Source organism: Carassius auratus, unplaced genomic scaffold (assembly GCF_003368295.1).
Source record: "Carassius auratus strain Wakin unplaced genomic scaffold, ASM336829v1 scaf_tig00019382, whole genome shotgun sequence".
NCBI classification, from domain to species: domain Eukaryota; kingdom Metazoa; phylum Chordata; class Actinopteri; order Cypriniformes; family Cyprinidae; genus Carassius; species Carassius auratus.
The window spans coordinates 9,591-34,594 of NW_020524952.1; the positions used below are offsets into that span (position 1 = coordinate 9,591).

General features: G+C 37.2%; 1 pseudogene; it reads right to left on the bottom strand.

The window, feature by feature from the left end:
• Positions 1–1,304: 1,304 nt before the first annotated feature.
• Positions 1,305–25,004, bottom strand: LOC113076233 (uncharacterized; annotated as a pseudogene).

Here is a 25,004-nt window from a genome sequence, read left to right on the forward strand (position 1 = left end):
AGCAAGCTAGTAAGGGTATATAGGTTACTTTAACATTATCACAATAGAAAACATGGAGTTTTTGTAACAGTTTATTTTAATTTCCCATGTTACCCTGACATGATCACTTATGTAGTGTACAGAGATCCAGAACAAGGCTTTTCATAACTTGTCTCTTACACCTACATTTAATCTTTTATCAGACCCTTTAATCCAAATAGACTTACATTTGAGAACAATAGAAGCAGTCAAGTTAACAAGAGATCAACAACAGTATACAACTGCCATGACTGTCAGGGAAACACACGGATTCAATTTGCTGGTACAACTCAAATTTATTTAAAGTCTCAAGCACCCCTCAGCTGAGGCAGAGATTAGGGGAAGGATAAGGGGTACAGTCACATGAGCCTCCAGCCCCTCCATCAGGCAAGGTAATTGAGGACCAGGGCACACAGTCCCAGCGTCAGATCCGACGCAACGTCGGACGGAGTATAGCACAAAGGGGCCAAGCATCGGTACAGGAGCTGAGTCTCTTGTAGGGCACTGAGTATTCTAGCGATATCAGGGCAGGAACAGAAGACTGCGGAAACAGGAGGCTGAGAGCAAGCAGCAGACAAGGTGAACAGAAATCACTAGACTGAACTTTGAGCCTAAGAAGACACAGCAAGACACGACAAGACAAGACAAGACTGACTAGAGCTACACCTTGTGACCTTATTACACCACAACGGTCGGACACCAGACTACACATGAGGGGAGCTCAAAAAGAGAGAGAGTTAAGGAATAAACAAGTCACAGATGTGACAGCAGCTGAGGTAGAAATTAGGATAACGATGGGGAAGGAGTAGCAAAGACAACGAGCACATGGGGAACTGTCAAACACAACAAAAACCTGCTGATCAGAGGGAAGTCATGACAATGACAAGTCTCAGTTAGTCTAGCACAGAACACGTAGCCAGGTTTTATTTATTTATTTATTTTAAGAATATGATATACTAGCACTTAACTTTTCTTTTCTTGTCAACAGCACAAAAAGATGAGTCTTTAGTTGCTTTTTAAAAAAAATGAGTAAAGACTGTTCAAATTGAGATTGTGAGGTCATTCCACCAGCTGGGCACAGTCCAGGAATAGGGCCATGAGAGTGATTTTGAACCTCTTTGGGATGGCACCACAATGCGCTGTTCACTTGCAGAATGCAAACTTCTGGAGAAGTGGTGAAGCTTAACTGATGATCCATCACAACTAGGTTTCTGGCTGTCTGGCTGTGAACCCAGCTGTATAGAGTAGTTGTGATGAAACGATGGGTTAGCTGGAACCACCAGCAGTTCTGACTTAGTAAGGTTGAGCTGAAGGTGATGGTCATTCATCCAGCTAGAAATGTCACTCAGACAGATTGCAATGCGAGCAACTACCATCAGGTCATCTGGTTGGAATGAGAAGTAGAGCTGAGTGTCATCAGCATAGCACTGATAGGAAAAGCCATGCTTCTGAATGACAGATCATAATGACGTCATGTAGATGGATAAGAGAAGTGGTCCAAGTACTGAGACTTGAGGAACCCCAGTAACAAGTTGATGCGACTTTGAAACTTCACTCCTCCAAAACACACTGAAGGATCTATCTGAGAGGTAGGACTTAAACTCGGGAGTGTGATTCCAGAGATGCCCATGTTTTTGAGGGTGGACAGTAGAATCTGGTGAATAAATGGTGTCAAAAGCAGAAGACAGATCCAGCAAGATGAATACTGAGGATTTGGAAGCTGCTTTTGCCAGTCGCAGGGCTTCAGTAACCAAGAGCAGGTCAGTCTCAGTTGAGTGGCCGCTTTTGAGGCCAGATTGGTTGCTGTCCAGGAGGTTGTTCTGTACAAAAAACATAGAGAGCTGCTTGAACACAACTCACTCAAGTGTCTTTGCAATGAATGGAAGAAGGGATGTAGTTTTCTAGAAGTGCTGGATTTAGAGATTTCTTCTTAAGCAGTGGGCTTACCTGAGCCTGCTTGAATGCTGAGGGAAATGTTCCAGAGTGAAGAGAGGTGTTGATAATGTGAGTAAGTGAAGGTATGACTGAAGAAGAAATTGCTTGAAGGAGGTGACTGGGGATCGGATCAAGTGGACAAGTAGTAGAATGATTGGACAGGATAAGTTTGGAAACGTCCATCTCTGAGAGTGGAGAGAAAGAGGAGAGAGAGTGTGCATTAGTCGTTGTGAAGTTATCCTCAGTGGTGTGGAGAATGGGACACTGATGGTTCTTGTCTTATATGTGAAGAAAACTGCAAAGTTGTCAGCTGTAAGAGTCGATGGAGGAGGAGGTGGAGGCAGATTAAGAAGAGAAGAGAAAGTTTTGAAGAGTGTGCAAGCGTCACAACAGTTGTTAATTTTGTTGTGGTAGTATAATGTTTTAGCAGTGAAGACATTTGCAGAGAAGGAAGAGAGGAGTGACTGATACACACTGTGGTCAGTAGAGTTTCCTGATTTATGCCATTTCCTCTCTGCAGCCATGAGTTTAGAGCAATGTTCACAGAGAACATCGGACAGCCAGGGGGCAGATGGGCTGGTGCATGCTTGTCTAGACGACAAAAGTTGGGCAAAAGTTGTCCAAGCAAGAGATTAGAGTGGAGCAAAGAGTGTCAGTAGCACTGTTCATGTCCAGAACTGAAAACTGAGAGAGTGAAGGAAGTGAGGATGAAACCACAGAGGATAGGCGAGATGGAGAGAGTGAGCATAGGTTCCGGTGAAAGGTGACATGCGTTGGAGTGTGTGCCGCTTCAGGAGTAAGTGCGAGGTTAGCGGTAATGAGGAAGTGGTCTGAGGTGTGCAGTGGAGCAACTAAAGTGTTGTCCACGGAGCAAAAGCGCATGTAGATGAGGTCCAGTTGGTTGCCTGATTTGTGAGTCACTGTAGTAGACGCTCGTTTGAGATCAAGTGAGACAAGAAGAGTGTTGAATTCAACAGCCTGGGGTTTTGTCTAGGTGGATGTTAAAATAACCAAGCAGTACCAGAGGAGTACCATCCTCATGAAAGTTTGATAGCAACACATCCAACTCTTCCAAGAAGTTTACCAATTGCCCTGGGGAGACGATAAATGACCACAAAGTGGATATTAACAGGGTGGGTTACAGTAATTGCATGTTACCTGTACGAGTAATTTCCCTTTCTTTTGAGATAAGGAGACCAGAACCTCCACCCCACCCAGTCGTACGAGGGGTGTGGGAACAAGTGAAATTAGTGGAGAGGGCTGCGGGAGTTACAGTATCTTCAGGTTTGAGCCAAGTCTCAGTTAGGGCCATGAGGATGAGACTGCAATGAGTAGCAATAAAAGAAACAAAATCTGCTTTGTTAACAGCAGACTGGTAGTACCAGAGACCAACTGGAATAGAGAGTGTAGTATTAGAGGTCAGAGGGACAGGGACAGGGACAGATTTTTGGGATAGGCCTGGCTTCGACATACAGTGCGTGCTATCAGAGTTTTCGTAGTGATAGTAGAGATCTGAAAGCACATAGTGAGTACAAGTGACCTAAATAAGTGATAACATGCTAGACAAAAGTAAAGAAAGGGGAGAAAAGCAATACTCAAGTGCCTTGTCGATGTCCTTGCTCGTTGGAGTTGCGCAGGTAGAATAGATGGTCTTCACACGAAAAGGCTTCACATTAGGGCTGCTGCGACTGCTGCCGCGGTGAAAACTACCACTTTTATATTTGCCTGAGTACCTGTTATTGAAGTCAGCTGGCCATACCTAAATAATGTGTTCATATTCACATTGACAGCATGATCAAATGCTGCCAGTTCCAGTAGAATCTCTCCGGTTTCAGCGTGCTGAGTAACAGGGATCTACATATGGCCCGAAGGCATCCAGCCCCACAGAGATGCTCCATTCCAAAAGCCGCCCATCAACTTTCTGAATTAATGACAGCAATTTTGCTGTAGTTTATTTTCCTTTGGGAACCAAACCCATTAACCAAATAGAAACTTGCTGATTAGCCAATATTGTTTATTATTATTATTGTTATTATTATTAGTATTATTAAATATAATTATTATTTACAAATATAACTATATTATATAATTCATATTTTTATAAATATATTTTCATTATTCTAGTCAGTTTTTTTAAATCCAGAAATCTTAATTTTTGGTCTATGTTGAGATGGTTGTTTAAGACATATTTAGGTTTTAATACTAGTTAAGCTCAGTCTACAGCAATTTGTATTCTCATTTATGCTGATTACCATTAATTAGTTAGACTTTTGCCTCCTTACTTCTGCTTTAAATATGCAGATATTTGAGGCACTTACAAATGGAAGTGAATGGGAACCATTTGTAAACATCAAAGATTGCCAAAAAAAAGAAATAGAAAGAAAAAGAAAGAATTAAACAAGATTTTAGTGTAAAATAAGTGCCTTTTATGCAATTTTACTCGGTTGCAGTGACAACAGAACACCTAAAATCCTAAAAAATACAGAGTCCAGAGTAAGTATTTTTTCCTTTGTCGTAATTAAATTGTGGCCATGAATTGATAATAAATTCCCATGTTTTAATAAGTCATGGCCATATAGTACTTATTTGTAGTAAATCATGGCCAAATTATACTAATTCATTAGACAATGTGTCCACAATTGAATAAAACAAGGGAAAAAATAAATGAATCATAGGACACAAATAAAACAATGCACAGGTTTTGTTTTATTTATTTATTTATTTATTTATCAAATGCTTAATATTTTAATTTTTTAAAACTACAATATTGCACCTATTCAATTCCATTGTACAGTGCAAGTGCCTCACCATAAACTTCACATTTCTTTTTTGTTTTTGTTTGTTTTGTTTTTGTTTTTAAGAAAAGAAGGGACAAGTTGAAATTATTTTTTTCTTGTAATCAACATTATGTCAGAACTGTTGCTAATTTCCTTTAAGAACAGAATTTTGGGATCCAAAAGCCATATCCAACTGCTCCTCAACCACCTTGACTTTATTTCAGGTCTCCTCTATAACTCTGACATACATATTTTGTGTGCTTAAATGAAGACATCCTAATGCACAGCTTGGTGGAAAGGGTCAAGTTGATTCTATAAATAAAGCATGGTAGATGGGCATCACGCCCCATAACATTCTATGTAAAGAAGATGACTCTGAGGAACTTTAAATTGGTTTATGTTGTGTTTACTGGTGGGCTGTCTTCAATGTAGGTAAATGGAAGAAATGGTGGCCTTTCCCACTCACATGATTTTCCAACTCATTACACGAACAATCTCTGCATAACCTCATTAAACTCAATGGCCCTATTTAGAAGTCTCTCGGTAAGAAGATTAAACTTTTAAGGCATATAAAATGGGTTTAGTATGATCAACAGCAACCACGTCATAATGAGCACTTTTACTTTCCACAATCTGTGCTTCCACGACCTGTAATTAAATTACTGACCATTTCCATATGCATCCATCCCAGGAATGCTTTTAAAACCAAAGCCAAGTCTAGCATTACAAACAACGCCAAACCTCACTTACACACACTTCTGTATCGATGATTTCTGGGAAAGTTAACGGATTGCACCTCCTGTGTCTAAAATGAGCTCTAAGTTTTGTTTTCATAAGCTGAGTGGTGCCCTCACAAATCCTGACATCATCAGCAATAACATACAAAAATGCGGCTAAAATCTTCCAGCTGTTTACTCAAAGCAATTCTCTCCTACCCATGAGCTGGAAAATAACTGCAAAGGTGCGATTCTATGACTTTTACCACCACACCCTGTGGTTTGCATTGTGTAAGTCAAATTCAATCCTGACTACACTAAAAAAAACATGAACATTCTCCAGAAGAAAAGTGATATTCCAGGTTTAGTAAAAGTTAAAGGGATAAAATCTCTCTCTCTCTCTCTCTCTCTCTCTCTCTCTCTCTCTCTCTCTCTACCCACACACACACACACACAGTATACAGTATGTGTGTATATATACATATCCTCATTGGCACTCTCACATCAAGAATTAAAGTTTGAGCTTCCATGAAATGTTGATTGCATAGGCTTTCTATGAATGGACAAAAAGATGAGAGAACACTAAAAATATCTTCATCTGAGTTCCATAGATGAACGAGAGTCTTAATCGTTTGGAACAACATGATAGTTAGTAAATGTAAACCATCCCTTTAAACACATTCATTGCATAATGTTGATTACAATAACAACAAAAATAAATAAATATATAAAATACATAAATTATTTTGACTTGTCTATCATTTTCTTAAAAAAAAGGGAGATAATGATGAGGTACTTACAATGGAAATAAATGGGACCAATGTTTTTAGCATTCAACCACAGAAATAAGAAGCTTGTTATTCAGTAAAACCCCTGTAATAGAATTGTAGAATTATAGAATCAGTTTAACCACAGAAGTGAAAAACTTGTAATTCTTTAAAAGCACTTCTAAAATCAATTCATCTGTTTAAAATGTGTTGGTTGTGAAGCTGTTTAAATAACAGTAAAGTTTTAATGCTAGTTTTTAGAGTTGTTTTAGTGGTAGGGTTTATTGGTGTCATGAATCCTGTTCATGGACTTCCAGAGGTCACCCTTCCATTACAATGACTCTCGCACTACACAAACTGTTACACATCACCCTGGACTAAATTTCCCATGCTCCATTGCACTAAACACAAGCTCACCTGAAACCAATCACACACAGCTGCTACCAATAACACACACGATATGAATCTCACACCACCATTCAACACCAAGTATTGTTTAGCATTTATCACTGTGCTAGTCGATCGCTACTTTAAGGACCAGTTCCCTGGCTTAGCTCCTAGTTCTTGTCAAAGTCTAGTCATAGTCTTGCCTTGCCTGTTTTCCAGTGTTCAGATTATCGCCTGAGTATTTTGGATTACCCTTTCATCTTGTCTTTTGGATTATGTTTACACCTTGCCTGAACTATTGCCTCTGTTCCTCAGATTACCACTTTTGTCAAGCCCCCTGGATATTGTTAGCCGCTGATCAACCACACTAGTTTTGGACTATTCTTCTGTCTTGCTCCCAGTATACCTGTTTGCCATTGTCTGACCCATGGCTGTTTTATGACCTCATCTCTGTCTAAATAAAGCCTTGCATTTGGATCCGCATGTCTCTCATCTCGTTCACCCCGTAACAATTGGATTATGTTGTCATGATGATAAAGGCATACTTGTATTTTCACAGAATTTTTTTTTTCACGCTAAAATATCTATTTTTGATGCTATACATGTATATATATATATATATATATATATATATATATATATATATATATATATATATATATATATATATATATATAAATTACAGATTGCAAAAAAGAAAATTTGCCTATTCACCATTGTAAGTGCCTCAATGCAACCTTGATTTTGAGAAAAGGATAAATCGAAATAATTTCAGAACAATATACAGTACTGTAATATCATAAACTATGTCGATTGAACTTAATTGTACTGTAATGTACCCAGAATATTCCTTTAAGAAATGTTTTAGCTGGACTTTGTCAATATATTGCATCGAGGCAAGAGAAAAAGTCTTGGAATTTGATAAAGTTAAGTCTCTGAATTCACAGGAAAAATGCTTTTATGATGTGGGCTCTAATCTGAGGCCCAAGGCAATGTAAAGGCAGCATTGGGTCAGTGCTTGCAAACTTTTGTTACCAGGTCAAAGCAGAAAAAAAAAAAACTCTTGAGGAGTCAGTGTACTTTAGGATAGATGAGAAAATGAGTATGTCTACAAGTCAAGAATGGAGCAAGCACCACTTAAATGGATAGTTCACCTAACAATGATAATTTGATGTTTATCTACTTACCCCCAGGGCATGCAAGATGTAGGTTACTTTGTTTCTTCAGTAGAACACAAACCAAGATTTTAAGATCAAATCATTGCAGTCTATAAGCCTTATAATGTAAGTGGAAGGGAATCATGGCTAAAACATAAAAACATTTTTTAAAAAAACATACACAAACAAAACAAAATTATCCAGAAGGATCAAATCCAGAAGGATAAGGAGAGATGAGATACTATCATCTGCCGTCATCAGTAGGTCATTTGTAACCCTGACCAGAGCTGTGTCTGTGCTGTGGCCAGGGCGAAAAACCAGACTGGAATTTCTCAGTTTATTTTGTTTAAAATGGACCAGAAGCTGCGCAGCTACTACTTTTTCCAACACTTTGGAAAGAAATGGAAGGTTGGAGATGGCCTGTAGTTGTCAAGGTGTTCTGGGTCTAAGGTGGGTTTTTTTGGGGAACATGGGAACTTGGCCAGCCTGGAGGGAGTTAATGATGAGCTTGGTGATCAGGGGACTTATAACACAGAATTTTGATTTTTGGCAAGGATGTGGAAAAGGGGTCCAGGGCACAAGTGGATGGTTTCATCTTTCTAATAATGTTCTCAACCACTTGCTGTGAGATGTCATGAGAAACAGCAAAGAGGTTGGGAGATCCAGGCTCTGGGTTGACAGTCAGGACAGAGGAGCTTAATAGGATGAAGCAGATGTTATCTACTTTTTTTCCTAAAAAGAAGTGATAAAGTTGGTACCCGTTGTTACCTGTCTCTTCAGGTCCCTGAAACAGATTTGAAGCTTATCTTTAGTGTAGGAAGAGGGGAGTGGTAGCTCTCCTGAGATGGCCTTATGGTCAGATAAACCCAGTCCATACTATTTTACTAATAGGGGCTTAGTTTGAAATGACCAGGTCCAGTATGTGGCCTCAGAAATGAGTGGGGACATCAGCATGTTGTTGGAAGTTGAGACAGTCCAGTAGCTGCAGAAACTCAGCTGCAATGTGGTAGGAGGCACTGTCTACATGAATGTTAAAATATAGAAGTATTATAATGTTAGGAGAAATTGTGCAGAGTGATGTAAGTAGATCGTGCATCTCTGATAAATAACCTAAGTTTTGTTTGGGGAGGAGGGGGTGGGGGGGTTTGGGCGATAGATGAGAAGTATTGTCATGGGGAAAGAGGATTTACACTTATATGCAAGGCATTCAAAAGAAGACAGTGCAGTTAGGGAGAGGGGGGACAATTCCAAATTCTGTCTGTGTATTACAGCTAATCCACCACCACGACCAGTGCTGTGGGCTTTCTCCAGGTAGCTCCAGGAGGACATGCGTCATTTAACCCTGAGTAGACCTCAGGCTGGTGCCATGTTTCTGTAATGTAAATAAAATTGAATCCCTTATCCATGATGTGGTCTTGTATAAAAGACGATTTATTTGTGAGGGATTGTGTATTGAAAAGTTCAATTCGTGTTACTAACATCAAGAGCAACACTGTTCTGATTATGCAACAGACATGCGACAGTGGTCCAGATGGATGGAATGGCTGAAGCAGAGCAGTCATGCTGATGGATAACAAATTTATGATGGGAACTTCTGTGAATTTAACGCAGTCAACGGAGAAGGCCAAGTTATTTGATAACTGCAATACACATTGGAATGGTACAGTTGTTGAGAGTCAGCAGCTGTGAAAGGGAACAATTGAGATTCAAGCCAAAAAAGCTTGTAGTAGCAACGCAACAATCAGACGATGTTGGAGGAGATAAAAGTAGGTGAGTAGAAAGCCTTCAGTTTGATCATAATCCATGTAAAAAAATAAAATAAAATAAAAAACATGAGAAAAAACTATTAAAACATAGAAAACTGTGAAAACAGCAAGTGCCAGTGTCCTCTAACTTTAATTTAAAACAATAAGTGTAATTTTTTTTTTTTTAACTATTAAAACTATACAAACAAAGAAATTGTTACAACAGAGAAGGGGCAAACAAATACCAGCGTCCTCTCCTCATTACTCATTTTTATAAAATTTTGGGAGAAGTATCCCTTTAAGTACAACTAGGTCTTCACTTTGAGCAAAACTGACCTATTAGCCTGTTAACCAAACTTATCTGGGTAAATTTCTTTATAAAAACTTCAGTCACAGCTCAAAGAAGAAAAGAAAAGAAAGCATGTAATCTTGTAAATAAAAAATGCACAGATCCCATTTAACTGCCACATAATCCAAATATGTGACATTTCTCTTTGTGAAGCATGGGCATTCAAGATGCTTGTATGATTCAGATTTAGTCATGATGAGTAGAAACGCTGTGGGAAAACTAAAAACCGATGCCGGTTTTCTTGCGTAATGTCCTCTTAATCCAAGTTGTCATAGAAACAAGAATTTACTTGTTTGATGTAACTGAAAACCAGGCATTAAGTGCAGTCTCACAAACACGTACACATACTATACAACATAATGAGGACACAAGCTTGCCACTGCGTTTCCTTCGGTTGATAAGTACACAGTAACACACAGTTACATATTTTTAATGTCAGTACAGGAATAAAAAACATACATCTGGATTATTTTATTTGTGTAGTACACAAAACTTTATTACAATAGTGTATTTTTTCACAGTTTAAATTAATTTAATCTTAACAAGGACAGGTAGGGACAACCATAAATTAGCCATCTTGTGTCATAATTAACAATAATTCTGATAACCTCACAAAGGAAGGTTTGAGACTTACGTGTTTTTGAAACCAGTTAGTCACTTTTAGGTATTTATTTTTAGTTTATTTTTCAGTTTAACTGATAAAAAAAAGCCTACATGAGGATTTCTGCATGTATCTCAATTAGTAAGATGTTAATGTAAATGTCAATTTAACTGAAATGTAATTCTCACCCTCATGTCATTCCAAACCCATGACAATTTCCTTCATCTTCAAAAAAAATATTCCTAAAGAAACCTGAGATATTCCTGTCCCTCTACTGAATGGTAAAACTTTTAAGCTTCAGAAAGTTTATAAATTAATTATTTAAGCACAGATTTAATTTAGACTTTTACTTACATATAAACACACACATTAACACACGTTCAGAGATTTAATCAATATGATAAACAGACAAATCTCATTTGTTCTTGTGGAAGCTCAGACATATTTACAACATTTTATGTTCACTACTGTATGTGCGCTGATCAATGTTTATATGTGAACAAGTTCCTAAATTAAATCTGTTCATCATATAAAGCTATTACATCTCTTTGGTAGACTTTGATTAAACTGCTTAATTTATTTGGATTTCTTTAACAGGAAATCCAACTTGAACTTTTTGAAGTGTTAAAGTTTGGTGGAATGGACTTTAAATGGTGGGACAAAAATCTCTCAGACTGATGATTTTCATTTACCTCCTTTAAAACCTTATTCTGTGGAAGAAAAGGGAGGAAGTATGACTATAGGCAGTAGCATATCCATTACGTTTTGTTTGTTTTAGGAAAAAAGATCTGGGATTAGTTTGCAAGGGGAAGTTTGATATTCTGATGACTAAGACACCATGACAAATGGAAAATGACACCATGACAGCATCATACTGTTTATCGCTGTTTACATGAAATTGTGAAGCCAGAACTCCTCAAGTTAAATTTAGCCACATATGCTGGATCTTTTTTTTCTTATATTTTTTCCCCTTCTAATATAGTTTTATTATACATTTTGAACTGCTTATGTTTAGAAAATTGACAAATCAATGAATAAACTATGAATAGAAATTGTATAATTTCACATTATAAAGTAAATTACACAATAGAATCTACAAAATAAAAATAATCACAGTAGGACACAAAATCGCAAAATCACAATCACAGTAGTAGCATATACTGCATGACAGTGGAGTGATCAATGGAATTCTCAGGCTGATGGGGTAATTGACTGGCTGCTTTAAGCTGATAGATGGGTTTGTTCAGTTGTTTGTGAATGACTCACTATCTGGGCAGCATTTCGTCCAGGTCAACGACCATGTAGGCCACCATGACCCAAACAGCGGAACACAGGTTCATCTCCTTCTGGGTTTTGGACACTTATGTGTCACCGATGCTATGGTGTAACCAGAAGTACTGAACTGAAATGGAGTGATTCATATGTGTGAAAAATTTTTCTTCTGCCTAAGAATAGTCCGGCTTACGTCTGCTCTTTAAAATAGTTCATCCAAAAATGAAAATTCCATCATCATTTACTCACCCACATGCTGCTCCAATGAATGTACTGGTCATATTTGAAACTTGATAGCTCCAGGCCGCTTTCATAGTAAGAGGATGGAGAAAAAAAAAAGTATTCAGAATTTTGCTTCTTGAATTACACTGAAAGGGAAAGTCATGTGAGTTTCAAATTATATGGTGTCTAAATGACTATTTACCATAATTTTCGGGCTATTACGAAATGACTGCTCGCTATTCTTTTTGTTTCGTTTTAAAACTCTGTATTGGTTTTCATATTCTGAGGCCTTGATCCAAGTGATGCTGATGACAAGCTGACCATGGCCGTGATTAACACAGCATTACAAAATCCTTTTAAGATCAGTGTGACATAAACATTCACAAAAACGTTTTCTATATCCCCCTGCAGGCCTCATTCTCTTTGTTTGGAGGAGCAATAGAATCCAGAATGCATGTGGTTGCAGTTAAAGCCTGTTTGCCTTCCATCTATTTCTGTACTGATACCATATGTGAACAGGCACCAGCCACAAGATATTTTTTTTGTGGAAAATTCAGGGACAGAGTTTTGTTTGACCTTAGAAGGGTGCTTGGTGAAGCATTGCTTATTCTCTGAATCAATAGTGAGAGGTGTACGGTGCAAAGCACGCTACGGGGACAAGTCTAAAGGGCAGAGAACTGAAAAAAAAAACTGGACAGGGTTGGACAACTCAAATGTAAAACACAACTATCTGTATGGTTTTTAAAACATCTATTTGGACCTACCTGGTCTCATGGCATAAACATACCTGTGGGCAATTTTTAGCGAGATACGAAATATGTAAATGAGCACAAATAATTACATATCACTGCAGTTTCTGAAAGAAATGAATACTAAAGGCAGTAAAACTCCAACACCTTTTATTCCTTTTCAGACAAATTTACAGTTTTGATTAATAAAGCGTAAAATCTATCTATCTATCTATCTATCTATCTATCTATCTATCTATCTATCTATCTATCTATCTATCTATCTATCTATCTATCTATCTATCTATCTATCTATCTATCTATCTATCTATCTATCTATCTATCTATACTACCAACTGGGGTCAGTAAGATTGTTTTTAATTAAATTAATACATTTCTTACAGACTTACAGAATCATATTTTTTCCTAAAGTTACATAAAGTTTTTTCAAATTGTAATAATATGAATTGCAATCATATTTTTGTGTATTTTAGTCATATTTTATGTGATATAAAGTAAGCTTTGCTGAGCTTAAGAAACTTAATATATCTATAAAGAGAGTCATTTATTTTGCTTTAGATTTTTTTATTATTACTGAGCGCACCTTTGATACTGAAGATAAATACACCATAATGCTACATCACATTTGTGGTCCATTCTACAATATCCGACAGCAAATACAACCATATCAAGCTCCACTTTTCAGGTGGTAAGCTGCCATGATTGTAACAGAGCTATCTTAAATGACATTTTAGACATGAGAGAAGCAGTTGCAAAGGGATGCCAAGATCTCATGTTTGAGTTTGCCGCTTTAAGTGAAAGTGAAAGTGAAAGTGAAGTGACTTTCAGCCAAGTATGGTGACCCATACTCAGAATTTGTGCTCTGCATTTAACCCATCCGAAATGCACACACACAGAGCAGTGAACACACACACACACTGTGAGCACACACCCGCAGCAGTGGGCAGCCATTTATGCTGCGGCGCCCGGGGAGCAGTTGAGGGTTCAATGCCTTGCTCAAGGGCACCTAAGTCGTGGTATTATCAAGGGGAAAAACTACAGAGCAAATTGTGTTCACATCAAATGCAGCACAAAATCTGTTTAGACAGCTGTGCAGGTGATTCATTTGTTTGACATGTTGTCTTTAAACTTCAGTGGAATTTCTACATTCATTTCTACATGCCTCCTGCTGCGTTCATTTTACCTGCAGTGATGTCATAGTCAATTCATCTGATAACACTGTGTGCAGTACAGTGGGGGAAAAACGATCCTCTTGTGTGCCGCAGTTCATTGATGGTTAAAGCAATCAGACTGGTGACTACAGACATTAATGAGATTTTTCCAATCTAATGCTCAAGTGATGATGGGAGAAGGCAGTAAAGCTGCCATGGATGACTTTTCACAAGAGCTAATGACTTATACAGTGGGGTCCCAAAATCAGAAATTATATTGTAAAGCAAGAATAAGAAAATGTTATGACCATCAAATATTGATGTCGCTTAATTAAATGTAAGCAGAACTGTGACATAGACTATTCAAGGTAGAAAAGGTCAGATGTTCTTGCTTCCACTCAAGAAGAAGCTCTTTTGGACCTGATAAATTGTTAAACTATGTTCATTCTTCATTTTACTTTTCACTTTTTTAAGCTAAAGAGAAATGAAAGAAAATAATGGGGAAAAAAATTATTAAAATAGAAAAATGCAAAGTGGAAGTACCTTCACTAGTTGTTCAGCCTTCTGAATCCTACTGTAACTGTTAAACCAGAAAACTGCAGAGAAGTCACGCTAATGCTAGAAACAGATATTTGTTTCTTTGGAAATATTGAAGATACTGGACATGATTTGTTATTTTGATAGAAATAAAAAAGATCAATAGTCATAAAAGGCAAACTGTTTTCAGAGTGTGAAAATATTAAATGATACACTACATTACACCTGTCCAAATCTGCTCCTGAGGGTTTAACCATGTGAGCTATCTTCACTTTTGCCAAGTATGCTGAGCTTTTCAGAGCCAATTTCACAGATCATTGGCTGAACTCAAACAATGAATGCAGTTCTATTAGTCATTAGACTGAGTCAAAGTCTCTTTGTATGAGGGAAGCACAAAAAAGAAATAGTATAAATTAAACACATTACATGTGTATAACCACGTCTGTTATATGATTGGCTTCTTAACTTGACAAAAATTATTATGATAGAAGCAAAAGTTGGCAAATATCAGAATGGTCTCAGACGTGGGGGAAAAAGCAACATCTGGCAAAAAATTACAAATTAAAAGCCTGCATTCTGGGGATTTTTAAGTGTCACATGATCCTTCAGAAATCATTCTAATATTCAGATTTGCTGCTCAAAAAAAAAACATTTCTTAGTATTATCACAGTAAATTGTGCTGTTTTTCAGGATTCTCTGATGAACAAAATGTTTTAAAAGACGAGAAGGGTTACACTTTATTTTAAGGTGTCCTTGTTACAGTGTAATTATACATTGAAATACTGAGTAATAATTAATTACATATACTAACTATATGGTTAGGGTTAGTGTGATGAGTGGTGCAGATGGAGTTTATTACCATTCAACTCCACCAACCTTGCTCCACTCCCACGGCTCTCAGCCTGCCTCACTCATCACAGTTGGAATTAGGGTATGGTTTAGGGTTAATTGGATGTAATAATGCATATTTAAATATTATTATAATTGTAAGTACATGTAACGTTTATTACAAGGACACTTTAAAATAAAGTGCCCACCGAAGCATTTTTTTAAATAGATGAAGTATTATTTTCCTCTTTTCTTTTACATCTTTTGTGAAAATGTAAAAGTGTTTACTGTCAAATTTGACAAATTTAAAGCATTTAGAAAAAAGCATCCTAGTTTACATCTTATTGTAATATGTTGAACCATGTGTCTTCATCCTTTACATTTCTAAATGTCTAAAACATGGCAAAAAACACAAATATATATATTTATAATGCAACAGTAAATACCCCATCACTATTGCTTATTTTGTTTATTATATATATATATATATATATATATATATATATATATATATATATATATATATATATATATATATATATATAAGTATATAAGTATACTTATATAATATAAGTATATGTATAAGTAAAGGTGATATATATATATATATCACCTTTACTTATATACCACTTTAAACAAAATACATTGCGTCAAAGCAAGTGAACAACATCCATTAGTAAAACAGTGTGTCAATAATGCAAAATGATAATTAAAGGCAGTTCATCATTGAATTCAGTGATGTCATCTCTGTTCAGTTTAAATAGTGTCTGTGCATTTATTTGCAATCAAGTCAATGATATCGCTGTAGATGAAGTAACCCCAACTAAGCAAGACAGAGGCGACAGCGGCAAGGAACCCGAAACTCCATCGGACAGAATGGAGAAAAAAACCTTGGGAGAAACCAGGCTCAGTTGGGGAGCCAGTTCTCCTCTGACCAGACAAAACCAGTATTTAATTCCAGGCTGCAGCAAAGTCAGATTGTGCAGAAGAATCATCTGTTTCCTGTGGTCTTGTCCTGGTGGTCCTCTGAGACAAGGTCTTTACAGGGGATCTGTATCTGGGGCTCTAGTTGTCCTGGTCTCCGCTGTCTTTCAGGGATGTAGAGGTCCTTTCTAGATGCTGATCAACCATCTGGTCTGGATACGTACTGGATCCGGGCGACTGCAGTGACCCTCTGATCTGGATACAGACTGGATCTGGTGGCTACGGTGACCTCAGAATAAGAGAAAAACAGACAAATATTAGCGTAGATGCCATTCTTCTAATGATGTAGCAAGTACATCAGGTGTTATAAGAAGTGTTTCCGGTTTACCTAATTAAAAGTGAAGTGACATTCAGCCAAGTATGGTGACCCATACTCAGAATTTGTGCTCTGCATTTAACCCATCCAAAGTGCACACAGAGCAGTGAACACACACACACACACACTGTGAACACACACCCGGAGCAGTGGGCAGCCATTTATGCTGCGGCGCCCAGGGAGCAGTTGGAGGTTCAATGCCTTACTCAAGGGCACCTAAGTCGTGGTATTGAAGGTGGAGAGAGAACTGTACATGCACTCCTCCAACCCACAATTCCTGCCAGCCCGGGACTCAAACTCACAACCTTTCGATTGGGAGTCCGACTCTCTTACCATTAGGCCACGACTTCCCCTTAATCCTTAATGCAGCCTAAAAATCCTTTAACGGATTTGGATATTAAAAGCATATTAGTATGTTATGTGTAAGCCAGGTTAAAGAGATGGGTCTTTAATCTAGATTTAAACTGCAAGAGTGTGTCTGCCTCCCGAACAATGTTAGGTAGGTTATTCCGGAGTTTAGGCACCAAATAGGAAAAGGTTCTGCCGCCCGCAGTTGATTTTGATATTCTAGGTATTATCAAATTATCTGAGTTTTGAGAACGTAGCGGACGTAGAGGAGTATAATGTAAAAGGAGCTCATTCAAATACTGAGGTGCTAAACCATTCAGGGCTTTATAAGTAATAAGCAATATTTTAAAATCTATACAATGTTTCATAGGGAGCCAGTGCAGTGTGGACAGGACCGGGCTAATATGGTCATACTTCCTGGTTCTAGTAAGAACTCTTACTCTTGATATATATATATTTTTTACTATATTTTCTGTTCACAAAAGAAAGATATAGTTTGGCATGACACAAGGATGAATAGTAATTTTCACATTTGGGTGAACTGTCCTTTTAAAATGGATTTTGCAGTTTCACTTTGTTAATTGCAATCAATCACAAGACAAGATCCAGAACTAAATTGTGCTAGATGAAACTGACCTGGAACCCCAGCCTTCATCCACATGTAAATGTCTGTTCCCTCTCCATGTTCTTCAAGCGACATGACACTGATGACAGCCAACAGTTTCATAAATTCTTTCATAATTGCCCGAACTTTATCACTGCCAGTGAACTCTAGTCCCAGAGGACTGAAGGTGTCCAGGTCAGACTCCATTACCGGGTCAAAGTTTGAGTTATTTGTTTCAGAAGAAGTGGAGAAGAATCACCACAAAAATCAGAGTGATAATATACTAATTTAAGAAATACTAGTATATTATATTATTGACAATCTATTTTCCTGTTTATCAGTATTGTATAAAGTGCTATACAAATAAAGATGACATATTATATTATATTATATTATATTATATTATATTATATTATATTATATTATATTATATTATATTATATTATATTATATTATATTATATTATATTATTAACCCAATACAAAGCAATAAATGATTTTTTGTTAATCTTGGTTCCCTATCAGTCAGTCATGTTCGACGTTAACGTCAGTGACTGATGAATGGGATCACACCTGAGACCCCAATCACATTAGAAAACAAGCCAGTTGTTGTTCAAGTCTAACCCAGAGCTGAAGGCCATGCTTTCCTGGGGCACCATGAGTGTCAGGCTTGGGTAGGAACCCTCCCTCCGTGTCCTGAACGCTCAAGGCTGGATCACTGGCATTCCGCTCCTTTTCCTTTCTTCATGGAAGTGCATGAGGATGTTACTAAATCGTGGAAGTCACCTTATTTCTACTAGAATACGATCGAGTGCCAACTCCACTCTAGCTACCCTTATTGGTGGGACAGCTAAAGGGTATGTAGAGATCCCCTAGGTGGAGCGTGGAGTTGCAATACAGCTATGCCCACAGACTGCTGCCTCCTGGCAGGGTCATCCCAGTCTCCAGGTTCCTATACTTCCATTAGTGGCCGCGCAAGAGCTTTAACCTGATAACTGTCACTCACGTTTTTGAAGATAGACTTGAATGTGCATGATACAAACCTAAATTTTTATATTTCATGACTGAAAAAATTTTGTAACATGATTTTGATGTGCCATTTACATGGTAATGCAATGTCTGATTTTAAAATGGGTTTTGAAGGATGAATTTTGCGATTTTATGTTTTCAAGTGATATATAACTTCTGATGATTTCTAAAATGTGATAGAGAAAAAGGCAATGAGGAAGTCTTTTTTTTTAAACAAAGGTCAAAGCTCCTTTTGTAATGTAGATTTCTGAGGGTGTACTCTTGTCATAAATTAATCTATTACTTTTCCTACATAATTTTTAACAAAAAATATTGGTATAATATATATTTGGGAGTCTTAGACCTTTCCAACGATATATAGTTTGTCAAGATTAGATTAAATTTGATTGTAATATAGTATAGTCAACGTAGGTGTCCGGTATATGGGATGGGGTGACATTTAACAGATTAAGAACCCTCTGGTTGTTTTAAATCAGCAATGTGGGAAAGTTTGGGGTTGTAGAGATGCAGTGGCCGATCGGCTGTATATCAGAACTGGTTTTCAGTTTTATTTTGGCTGATCTCTATTCCACAAATCAACACAAACTGCATTGCCATTTCCTAAAATGTAATGTGTGTTGAATTTTTCTGAGGTCTGAAAAAAGGAGAAAGTACTGTAACAGGCAGATCAAGCTCACTGCTTGCGATGCATGAAATATAGGAAGGCTATGTGGGGAGTTATAGAAATGTATCTTTGAGAGGAACTGACCATCTCCGTAAATGCTTCGATGGCGTTTTCTTTTCCTCTTACCTCCATATAATGCTCAAGGAAATGCTGTATCATTGCTGTTCCATAAGCGCCACCTGCTGTCATTATCATTTAGTCCATCAGCTGTTTTTGTTTTGTGCAGGTGTCTTATGTAGCACAATTTCATAAATCTAAAGCTCTGTTTTTGCTTTAAATCTTAAAAGTATACAATCTGATTAAAATAAAAAACAACTGCTCATTCTACACTTAGCAATACTTTCTGTTCAAAATAAATAAAAAAATAATTATTTCCTGTTGTATTAAACCATGACCACAAAACTGAGGTATGTACCAAAATGAACATACATGATGATTACATATTATTGTAAGACTGTTTGTGCTGAATACAGTGTAACCAGCCATTAATATGTTTTTGAAAAAGCACAAATGTCAGAATTTCTCTAGAGTTCCAAAATCCCCTTAGAACCCTTAGGGTTAACTCCCATCTCCACAGTCCCTGTGACCACTGCCGAGTGGCCGAAGCACCATCTCAGCTCTTCAGTGAAAACTTAAAGGGATACTCCACCCTATAATGAAAATCTTGTTATTAATCGCTCACCCCCATGTCGTTTCAAACCCGTAAAAGCTCTGTTCATCTTTGGAACACAATTTGAGATATTTTGGATTAAAACCTGGAGGCTTGAGACTGTCCAATAGACTGCCAAGTAAATAACAGTGTCAAGGTCCATAAAGGTATGAAAAGTCGTCATCAGAATACTCCATCTGCCATCAGAACTACTTCATTCAATAATTCCTTTGTCAACCGTTTTATTGAATAAAGTTGTTATTTTTGTGCGATTAATGCGATTATCACCGCATTATGTAATTAATTCGATAAAAATTGTAATCGCTTACCAGCCCTAATAGATATCTAATATTTCATATATGTGTGTGGTTGGGGGGAGTGTAATATATGTTATATACAGTACAGACCAAAAGTTTGGACACACCTTCTCATTCAAAGAGTTTTCTTTATTTTCATGACTTTGAAAATTGTAGATTCACATTGAAGGCATCAAAACTATGAATTAACACATGTGGAATTATGTATGGAATTATATACATAACAAAAAAGTCTGAAACAACTGAAAATATGTCATATTGTAGGTTCTTCAAAGTAGCCACCTTTTGCTCTGATTACTGCTTTGCACACTCTTGGCATTCTCTTGATGAGCTTCAAGACGTAGTCACCTGAAATGGTCTTCCAACAGTCTTGAAGGAGTTCCCCGAGAGATGCTTAGCACTTTTGGCCCTTTTGTCTTCTGTCTGCGGTCCAGCTCAAACCTAAACCATCTCGTTTGGATCAGGTCCGGTGACTGTGGAGGCCAGGTCATCTGGCGCAGCACCCCATCACTCTCCTTCTTGGTCAAATAGCCCTTGATGCCTTCAGTGTGACTCTACAATTTTCATAGTCATGAAAACTCTTTGAATGAGAAGGTGTCTCCAAACTTTTGGTCTGTACTGTATATATAGTGGAACCATAGAAAAGATTCACTCATTTATCACTTATTACTTTTCTTCACATGTAATTAAATTAGTAGTTTTTCAGCTTTAAGTTGTGAACTTGCAACACCACAAATTAAAGTTTGAGTTTATCTGCCCTGCTGCAGCTGTAAATAGAACATTACGAATAAGCATTCCAGTATATATAAATGAACTCAGTTAACATAATTACTTTAACTTTTTTTTATATAAAACCTCCCATGGGTCACATGTTCGACACACTTGTTCTAAATCATCCAACAAGACATAATAGTATTGATAAGGAAGTGTAGTTTGTGCTGTTGGAAGTACTGAGCAGCTCCCACCCCCCCTGGCTCCTCTGCGGCCCACAGAACCATCCTCAGTGTTCTTTCGGGACACAGCCCTGGGGATACAAACAATCGACAGCATGAGCCAACCACATAATATTTCAGAATACATTTTCATAATGCAGACACTGTAATGTTTACTCACTGGCTAAGATCAAAGTTAGTTGCTTTCATCAATCTGATCTTTAGCAGAAAAGGGCAAGAGAAGATTATATTTATTTTTTAAATGATAGTGCATATGTAAGGCCAGGTTCACACATTAGAGACATCATGCTGACATATCTAGGAAGGCAATGCTAGATGATCCTGACCATCCAGACAGTTGCATGCTGGGGACTTGATAACTTGTCTGTACTTCCAGCAGAGTGGAATCTGTGAGAGATATTTTGGGCTTAATTGTGTTGGGCTTTCTTGATGATTCAGACGGGAGAGCTGTCTATACATGCATCCATCTCCTAAACTGCAAGGTACACATGGGAAAAAACTGGTGAGTGTGTCCAAGTCAAATGGCATGGCAGAGGATGCAGCTGAGAGAATGTAATAGACCAGAACATGGTGCTACGAGTAGATTTATGGATACTGAGTAAATAGCTCACACTGTTGCAATAATAAAAATTAAAAAAATACATAGTAGAAACAGAGCCAAGGACTCGATGAACAGAATGTTGTTGATCATTTAAAATGTTGTTGAGAATGCTTACTTTACCAGCAGTGAAATAAATCATATTGTCTGTGGTTATTGTGCACCATTATAGCTTTACTTTGCCAGTGTTTGTGGATGCCTATTGCCAAGAGAAAGATGTTAAATACAAATGAGCATAAGCCTCAGTATTGCCTCTGCAATAAAGCAACAACAGAGAGGAGAGGGGCCAAGAAACTTAAACCACATTGCATATTGACTCTCAGCAGGAAGTTTAATAATCTCCATTATAACAGAATTTTTCTCTAAATTACTGCACATGCACAAAATCTACATTTTATATGTATGTATATATATATATATATATATATATATATATATATATATATATATATATGCATACAGTTTGAACCATAAATATAACAATAATCTTTTTTTCCAATTATTTAAAAACAGTCATTAAAAAAAAAATTCAACATAACTAGAGATTCTGGTGAAAGTCATCAAAAGAGTTCATATACATGAATAAAAGAAAGTCAGTTGTACACATAGTGACCCACATTTGGTTTTTCAACCATTGAATTCAACAGTTTGCACATGGAGACACAATGAGGTCCCCATATATCTGGGACCTTACCATATAACCTTAAAAATGAAGATACCTAAAGAAAAGTTTATAATAATGCAACACGGTTTACTAATGTCAAAATATTTTACTAACATACCTACCAATTTCAGTGAAAAAAATAACAATGATGCTGCCATCTCTATAAAGAACTTTTCTCCCTTGTAATTTGTCTCAAATCTCGAGTGAAAATTGTTATTTTGACCCCCTTCTACAAATTAGTGGATAACTCAGTAAATATTCATCCATTACATTTAATATTTTGGCTTTGATCACTATTTATGTTTGCCTTTCTTTAGAATAACTAAAAACATATTAACAAAATCAAACACTTAAGTCTGGTAAGCTTCTGAGATTGGGTAGATATGACAAAGAATGTCCCTATAACTTTTCTTATGTGCATTTCTCAATCACTAGCAGCTGTATATAACTAAATATTTACTCATGTGATGGAGAGAGAGAGGTACTCAAAATTTTACCATCATCACATGTCTCACCTAAGTCTCCCAGTCTCACAGCTTCCCAGGAAATGATAACCCCGTCTCCATCATCCATAACACCCTGGCCAACGTCCCAGCTGTCCAGATGACCACTGAGCAGCACCCCCTAAAAGCATACAAATGAATAGTAAAATAAATATTTAATAACATAGTTTCTCTGCATTGTTTCATTCTTTATATAAAGTTGCACAATTGTTTATTCATTCATTCAGTTTACATAACACACTGTATAGGGAAAGAAAGGCAACCTTTTCCAGATGTTGACTGTGAGTCTAAATAGATCTTGTCAAACCCAGGCCACAGTGAAAGCCTTTAAACTGATGCTCTAGATTAGATTTAAACTCTAAACATCCTCCTCTCATCTTCCATACAGTAGTTCTAACACTAGCTAAGAATATATTTCTACTCCACTGAGACCATCTTCTACACTCCACTTTACATGCACTTTCAGCACTGCTGCACAAACTTTAGGAATATAGCTTACAAATAACGCTCTCCACTTTTGTTTCATATTGTCAATCTGCCATTCATACAAGAACCTCCATGGGGTGGTCAAATATTAGGGCAATAAACATTCTGAATGCTTTTAAAAATCGTGAACATTTGGGGTATAAAGCTGAAATGAAGTCTGTTTGTCAGACTCGCCTCAGTAAAGTGAATTTTTCAGTTGATTTGTCAGCTATTAGCCTACAGCACCCTGTTGGCAAATTTACAAATGCTGTCTGGACATCCACGAATCAGCTACAGGCACAATCCCTCAAAATGTATATTTGAATACTGTGGCAGATTTTGTCTAAACCATGTCATGTTGTTGTCAGTCTCATGACAGGTTAACAGTCCCAACAGCATAATGAGTAAAGGCTAACGGTAATCTACGACGACCATCTGTGGGTTACAACGGGTGAACTCTGAAGCAACAGCCAATGTGCCAACAGCAAAAGTAATAAAACATGCTGTAGTGACCGTTCTTATTTGTTCAACAAAATCTACTGTGAGACTTTGTGATTTCATCATCAGACAACAGAATCTGTAATAGTTTGTAATACTCAAAGGGCTACAACATGTACAAACAAAATAACAAGTCAACCAAAACTACTAAAAATAAATAAATAAATAAATAATAATAATAATAATAATAATAATAATAATAATATCTTAAATTAATGACATTACGGATGGAGATGTCTAGGTGGAAATGGTTCATACTGTTAGAGCAGGTGAATTCTTGAACAGGAGACATTTCAAAATCCGTATGATGTTGCTTTTTTTATTTTGAAGATATTTTGAAGAATCTATAGCTCTTTTACAGTATAAACCAAAAAGCTGCTAATGGCAGCTATTAAACTTCGAAAATGACTAAGAACCCCATTTAAGTAGACAAAATGATGGTTGCATTATTTCTCAAGTCTACTAAGGTCTTTGAGTCAGAAAAAAAGAGACATTCAAGTTATGATTCAACAATCATCTTCAAAAAAGCAAAATGTCATTCATGTTTGTCAAAAATACACCACCATTCAAATGTTTGCAAACAGTAAATGACAGTAAAGACTTATACTGTTTTTTTTTTTTTTTTAAATAAATGCAGTTTTTTTACATCATATCGTCCCCTTGGAATTATAAGGTTCTATCTGACATTTTTGTCAAAATTGAGTTATTCACATATTCTTATTCTGTGACAATTTATTTACATTTTGTGATTTTTTTATTGAACTATCCAACTTTGGATTTTATTGAACTTAACAACTAGAAATATAATTCCAACTTTGCAAGTTCAGTCTGGTGCTTCTGACTCACAGCCTGTAAGTACATTTACATATTGTGACACGTGTCCCGAGCTCTCATCAGAATCTCCCTGGTAACAGAGCAGGCACACCTGCACCTGCTCATCACGGGGTGAGCAGCCACACCTGCGCCCCATCAGCCGCTGGAGAGATGTCTCCGCAAGACTCGACTAATCTTGTCTTTCCCTTTGCCCGCAGAGAGCAGCATGTGACCGCCAGCCCCAACGCCCACAGGAGAGCACGGACCCACACTGTACCAGCGCACCCATAGCCAAGACGCTGAGCACCGAGCACCAAACTGCCTCACTGCAACGCCTTCCACAACAATTTCTGTTAATAAAATCCACCCTTCATGGAACTTACCTTCAT